An 8,230-nucleotide genomic window follows, 5' to 3' on the forward strand; every position below is an offset into this window, starting at 1 on the left:
CTTAACAAGAGTTTAGAAATCCACTTGCCTTAGCCAATCGAATAATCACTCTTGGACTTGAGCCTTCCCTTTCCGTTGAGCTTCCAAATCGATGCAATCTATGCAAGTATATATATTCACAATAAGGTTTCAAAACTATCAACACTCTCACTTTTATGTGTTTAACCCTAACCTTAAAAATTCACCCAAATTCATAATCAAGTTTGTAATTCTTGATATCAAAAAAAATGTAAATTCTTATATTTCCAAATTTCAAGCCTAAGATTTAGTCTTAATCTCGAAATAACATAAAGTTAATTATATATCTTAATATATCAAAACTTAATCCATTTTGTGATAACTATAAAAAGAAATTCAAACCAAGTTAATTAAGTGACATAAACATAATAAATATAAATCACAGAAACCCTAAAATTAATCCCTCAAAATTCCCTATACGTATGACTGTTGGATTTATATTATAATATACATATTCCCTAATGATATTGCAATCATCACGCCACCCAAGTACATAAAAATTAAGCCTAATAAGTTTGATTCTTCATGCTGCACACAAACCCACATATAATACTTAATACATACTATTAATTTTGTTCTCTTTCTTTTTCTCTAAATTTCAAAACCAATTTTTCCCACTTTCTGTTTCAACTCCAACATTAAAATAATAACTATAATTATATGGCTGCACAATAAATTGAACAAGACTTTGTTACCTCAAAAGTCTGAGATATTTCCTAGTTGATGTGCCCGTGAGAAGAGAGGTTGCCGACTGTGCGGAAGTTGTAATTTTCTCCGACGGTTTTCTTTTCTTTTTTTTTTCAAAACAAATAGGTCTAAAGTGATATAGGGTATTAACTTAAATTAATTATATATGGACTCAATCTATTAACCATCAACTAAATTAATTACTTAAATTATCTCTTAATTAAGAAAATTTTAGTTAAACAAATAAACCAATTTTTTTTCCATTTAAATTTACGGAAAGGATCTTTTATCACATTAGCCCACTAACTATCTATTAATTCATTATCTATGACCACCCATCCACTAATTAATTCAAGTTAAGAAAATATTCAAAATTTCCAAAAATGACCTTTCGGGTCATTATATTTTATTACTATGAGTTTCTATCATTTTTAATTTTTTGTTCTTCTATTCTGAAAATCACTAAATGTATTAGGCTTACTTTAAGCTTTTTTTTTCTGATTTGTTTGTTATCTACATTTTTGAAGTTATTCTTTCTTCTGTTTTGGAGATCACTAATGTTATGATATTGTATCAACGCATATAATAATATTATCAACGAGTATGATAATAACTTAAAATATATGTATAGTAGATATTGAACAACTTATCATTGTGCTTATTTCTTTTTAAAAATATTATGAAATGGAAGACGATGAAATAAGGTCATTATTATAAGCTTTGTTAATGATCATTTCAATGTTATAAACCTATTGAGGATATTAAGTTAATTGTTGGTGTTCAAATGTTCATAATATAATCCAACACAGTGAGTCACTTTTAATTAGAGGTAGGTGAATCACCAAGTGAATCAATCTATCTTCGTGATGTGAATTTCTTAATTCATATATTTAGACTTAAATAATAACATATTTAATGATTTCATAAGTATTTCGAGAAAGGTATAATACACACAAATCTTATTTTTATATTTACGTTATAGAAAATTATTCTGATAAACCAAAAAAGAAAATTCAGAACATATGTGTAAAAACCTAAACATCAATTATTCAAAATATCTATTTCATTAGTACTGTTTCATTTTGATATTTAAATAATGAGAAAGAACCAAAAAAGTATAGTATGATATATATATATATATATTTATTTATTCTTTCTTACATGTCATCTTCATTGAACACATCTATTTTAATTCTTATATAATAAGTTGACTGAATTCTTACAATGATGATGATGATGATGATGATTAATGTCAACTGTTTTACTAATTTTCTAAATATAAAAATACAATTCAAAACATGTCTCATCATGCTAATTGCTGCTTACTGATGATTTTTGGTAAAACACTTCTCAAAAACTTGGCTAAACACTTTTCAGTTGCTACTTAAAAGTATTTTTTAAATTTATTGATCAAAGAAATTGCTTCTCACACAAGATTTTCGTTTTTAGAAAAACAATACTAAAAAATTTTGAAAAAAAAATTAATAAATTTTAATGATTTGATCAAACAAGTTTTAAGCTTCGGTTCTACTTTATCATATTATTTGTATATCAAGGTTTTTCTTATGCATTTAAAGAAAAATATTCAATAACATTAATCATAATAAGTTTGGAGGAATCTTATTAGCTCAATTCAGTTGGCTGGTTATTTAAAATTTTACTTTATCAGTAGAGATTCGATTCTTCACCTTGCAATTTTCTTTCCTGCACCTAAAATAAATAAAATGACATCATACCAGTCTAAATTATCCTTTTACCTTTCCTAAATACGCACTTAATTAATACTACTTCACTAGTAAAATAATCTTCACTTTATATAATATTATATTGAATATATTATTGTTATTATGATAGAATTAATGATGATTGATCATGAAAAAAATTAATAAATCTTTATTTATCTTTTTAAATTTTAATATGAGTTCTATTTGCTAAAGCTATTAGCCAAATAATATGATTAGGACTAAAGATATTGGAACTTAGTTTTATAATAACGTCGAGTTGTTCACTTTTTGTTTGATAAAATGAAATTATTGTTTTTTTAAGGGAAAATACATCAATTTTTTCTAAGCTTGTTTCGAAAATCAACAACTTATTTAAACTATTAGAAGTATATATTACACTTTTATTATTTAAAAATAAATTTAATACCATTTTAAAATGTGTAACACTATTCTTACCATATGTGATGTATTACAATAATTGCTACCTCAACACTAGTATGTCAGCTCCACATCAGAAATTATATTCTTTTTGGTTTGTTTTCTTTATGATTGTAATGATCCTCTTAGTCGTTTTAGAAATTTTAACCAGCATTATTATATTAACCTTTTTAGTAGATTTCGTAAATAATTTATATGACTTATAAGAATGAGTGACATAATATTTAGATTTAATAAAGGATTATTTTGTTGCTAAGAATAATGAAAAAAGAAAAAAATAGAAAAAAAAGAAAATCAAATAAATAAAATTAAAAAAAAAAGGGCAAAGTGCCCTAAATGGTTGAAGCCGCACACGGCTTATTAGAAGAAGAAAAAAGAGGAACGATCTGTGGAAAAAAAATACGCAGATAAGAAAAGAAAAGAAAGGGAGAAAAGAAAACGAAAAAGGAGGAGAAACAACGATATTTTTATCTCGAGATATCAAGGTAATTATTCTTATCCTTTCTATTAAATTTTTGTGTAACTAGGAATAGATTTTTAGGTTAAAACGTGTATAATTTATACTAATATGTGAACTTGTGAACTTGGGGTTATAAATGTGTATAAGTATTATGGTTCAATCATTGGACAATGATTAGTCCTAATCATTAGACAATGATTACTCCCAGATTAGGATTATTAATAGTGGAACGATAAATATGAATTGGAACATTGAAAATAAGTGGTTTCAGCAGATAGTTTTGTAGTCCGCCATTGATGTGTTGGGCAGTTAGTTTCAACTTTAATTATATTCCTTTAATTATCATATTAGGATTCAAGTTTTGATATATTGAGATATGTGTTAAATAGTGGGTGTATTATGATATATAAAAATCATTATAATTATGTTATTCGGAGAATTAAGATTTAACCCTAAAGTTGAAATTCAGAAAATATGAGATTTGATCAATTGGTTGGATTCGGATGAGTTTTGGGTCTAAGCTAGAGATATAGCAATATGAATGTTGTTAGTTTCGAAATCATATCGTGGTTATTTATTTGAATAGATTTTATTGGTTTGGAAGTCAACCAAATGAGGAAGACTCAAGTTTTGGAGTCATTGTTCGACTATTTGAGGCAAGTGAATTTCTAAACTCTGGTTAAGTGTATGAAATGTGTGTATTTCCTTGTGGTATATGTTTGGGAGTAACGGAATTGGTGATGGGTTGACTTGTCCACATTGATTAATTGTAATGATGAAAAAAATGGGGATAAAAAAAGGCATTGTGATTAATTGTTTATGTGTGTTGTGTTGAGAAAGGGTGAAGGCTCGTTGAATCATTGTTGATGTAACTTCATGTTGTGTGGTTGTGAATTGTGCGATTATATGAAAATGGTCATCTCCTCATTATTTGTGTGAACTTGTCATCTGCATTATTCTGAGGCATTGGTTGTGACAAGTGTTATGTGCATTGAGAAAGAATGGGTACTTAAGAGGATGTACCACTTCGAGGGACGTATCGCGCGCCGCGATGGATACTATATTTCGAGGGACGTATAGCGCGCCGCGATGGTGACTAATATCGAGGGTCATGTCGTGCGCCGCGAAAAATGCAAGGACAGATATGTCCCCCATGGGTCCCGGACTGAGAGACAGCGGGTGTGTATCACTAGGTCAGACATGCATCATTATACTTTACATTGCATTTCATTGCATTGCACATACTTATCATTAGTGAATTTGATATCTTGTTTTGTTGATCTTCTGATTGCCTTTCTGCGGAACTTGTGATTGATCAATATTGAGCTTGTTATTGCGGATATGTGGTTTGTTGAAGTATTGTTGTTGAAGATATGTAATTTGTCTATGTGTTGTTATTGAGCTACGTGCTATGTAAACTTTGAGCTATTAGGTTGGGTTGATTTTAATGCAGGTTGTAGTTGTGGAGGTTCGGTTGGGGGTGGTAGAAGTACCCGTATTTCATCCCCTTAGCTTGTGTTTAGAGGTTTACTTACTGAGTACCGTGTGGTTTGGTACTCACCCCTTGCTTCTACAAATTTTTTTGTAGGTTATGAGCCTGGATTTTTGTTGTACTTGTCATTCTCTTCTTTTCCGAGGCTTCTTGGAGATTTGTCAGGTAGCTGTTTCCATCGCAGCAGACTTTCTTCTCCTTAATTATGATCTTGTTCTATTCTAGAAACAAGTTCATTTGAGACTTGAGTTTTCATTTGAATCAATTGTAATATTTTAGAGGCTTGTACACGTGACTACCAGGTTTTGGGGTTTTTATTAAGTTACTTATATTTTATTTCCGCACTTATTATAATGGTTGAGTTTTAGGCTGACTTGTCTTGGTGGGATAAGACGAGTGCCATCACGTCCATTTTTGGGTCGTGATAAAATGGTATCAAAGCCCCAGGTTCATAGGTCTCACGTGTGTACAAGTCGAGTCTAAATAGAGTCTCGATGATCGGTACAGAGACTTCTGTACCTATCTTCGAGAGGCTATAGTGACTTTTAGGAAATATCTTCACTTCTTGGATCACTATTGTGCGTACTTGGTCGCATTTTGATTCTTATCGCTTCACTCCATTCGCTCTCGTTTATGTGATGACTCGTGCGTAGTTTCTTTTGTGAATCATTGGCATGTCGTGTATTGGTTTGATGTTAGATCTGGTATTAAGGTGGAAATGATATACTTATGAAACGAATGCGTGATCATATTTGAAAGAGTTAAGTAAGGTTAGTTATCATTGTAAAATAATAATAATGAATATAGTACTTATCTGGTATAAGCAAAAATATGGAGTGGTTCTACAATTAGAAGTTAAATGTTTGAAGAATTAACTAGATAATAAATAGTGTAACCTTGAAAAATACAATTGATATAGTTGTCATACCATTAATGAGTTGCTTAGCAAATGATGTTGCACAAATTCAGATCAGAATCCCTTATGTGGTTTCACAGATTGAGTGTATACCAAAAAGGGTCATGATACGACTATTACAATGGCACTGATGGTTACTTGGTTAGAATTATAGAGTGTGTTACTTTTGATATTGACCTTGCTTACGAAAGAATACATATAGCTTGGGTTAGATACAAAACTAATCTGGTAATATTTTACAGCTATTTGATGGATAAAGTGTGTGACCTATTTGAAAATGATCTTCTTAATAGATATGATATGTTCTAGTGGTGGATGTAACGAATTTTCACGATGTGTTACTAGTGGTACATGAAAACGGACATGTTGATTGTTAAGTGCAAATACTAACTACTTTAGGAGTTATCTGTTGTATTACATGCTCATACGATAAGATTTGGTGTTGAATTCATATTCGAGATACCAACTAGCTTGTTAATACGAGTGGATGTGTTAAGCATTATTTATCAGGAAGCTTTTAGTGGTGGATCTTTGGTATGATATTGATATGTTCAGGTTGTGAAATGTATTTTGTGGATTGTAAATGAGTGTTGATTTCATCTAAAATTCCATGGAAGTGGAAATATGGATGATAAACTTATAAGTAAAGGAAGTCTCAAAAAGTATACTTGTGTGAATGTAATTGAGAATTTTAGTAAGAAAGTGCATATAAATTGAGTAAGTACCTTGGATGGTTGGCATAACTAGGTTTGGATTGTCATGTTAATGGCGAGGCTAAATTCGTAGTGAGGGAAATGACGAACTAAGCATGATGATTATAAGATTTTATGACACATTATGATTGAAATGCAACTATATGATACGGGTGTTGGTCAAAACGATTTTTTTTATGGTAATGATGAATTTTGAGTATCTAAGGTTATGGTTGTTTCTATTTCATAAGTAGTATGGTTTTATGGTAATGTTTAAAAGGAGTTGGGATGTCATCAAATAAAATTGAAAGGAGCTAGAGCCATAATGGAAAGAATTAGTGGTAAATAGTTAACTTTCAGAGCGAGGATAAAACTAGGCTATTTTACATTGTTTGCAAGTGTTGAGGATGTATCTTCAAAGGAATTTGGAGAATTGGGTTCAGAGACAAGTGATTTTACGTGTTTCTTCGAGATTATGATATAATATAGTGTCACAAGATCAATAGATTGATTAAACAAAAATAAACTATTGGATAAAACTTGAGAAAGGAGTGTACGGACGTTCTCGAGTATGATGATTAGTTCTTTTGTGGTTTTGATTTGGTAAGGAGTACGATAAGATTTTTAGAAAAAGATATGGTAGGGTCAATGAAGAGGCGATCAACGATAAGTAAAATACGTTAAGTAAAATTTTTTTTAGGTATGAGCTAATGTTGTAAGATAATGAGATTGTGTTACATGGTTGGGATCAAAACTTCAAATTTACATGGCAAGTTTAGATTTGTGATAGTGTATCTTGTCAAGGTATGAATTGGTAAGGTAAGAAATGATCAATCACATTGAGTATGAAGCATTTAGAAGGACTTAAAATTGAGTAGTACATTTGGTTACTTTTGATTGTTATACCTAAGGTTTCCCATATTGTTGGCCAAAAAAAAAAAATAAGACTGGTAAGTGAGTTAGCAAAAAGGAGAAAATTAAAATTGAGGGATGTAGTCAGATGAATGGAAATATTGATATGGAAATTATGGAGAAAGTATCTAGTGTGATTCGACCTTGATTCCGTATATTCTTAAGATTGATCACCTACTTCGTTTTGGACATGATTTGGAGTATGATTCATTGCATATGCCCACGTTTTTTTTTACATCTATGGGTGAATCCCTAGTGGTGGATCGGATGTACCGATCCTCTTATATCCTCTTGATAGAGTAGGAACCTTTGACAGACTTGGTGATTTCATTTATGATAAATTTGGCGTTGTTGAAATAGTTAAAGTATCTTAATATGTCTACAGATACAACCTTGCTTATGAGAACTTACAGAAAAGCTTCCGTGAATAGTTACAGTTATTTGATAGTGTTGTTAGAGATTCTATACGCATGAGTTTATCATTTGCTAGGTGTTTACTGGATAATTTTCTTCTTTGGGTTAGGTAAGTTTGATTCTTCCTCAATAGGTACCCGATGCTAAAGATTAAATTTTTATAACTTAGGCTCGTGAAAAGATTGTGTTGTGAAAAGGGAATCATGATAAAGTATGTGATGGTATGTGCATTATGAGTGTGTGGTCGCTGATTCAAGCTCATTTCTAGTTGTATCCATTATTTATTCAAAAGGATATCTTAGTTTTGGAAGAAAAGATTCATCATAATAGTTGTGTTAAGGTCAAATGAGGTTGAGTTGAGATGGAGTCCATGGGTTAGTCCGTGGCTTGAAAAACACTCCCAAATTGTAGATATTTCAAAGTTTGATTCGAAATTTTATTTATCATTAGTTGACCTTGATGGAATGGACATAAGGA

This window comes from Solanum pennellii, chromosome 2 (genome assembly GCF_001406875.1).
Source record: "Solanum pennellii chromosome 2, SPENNV200".
In the NCBI taxonomy this organism is placed as follows: Eukaryota; Viridiplantae; Streptophyta; class Magnoliopsida; order Solanales; family Solanaceae; genus Solanum; species Solanum pennellii.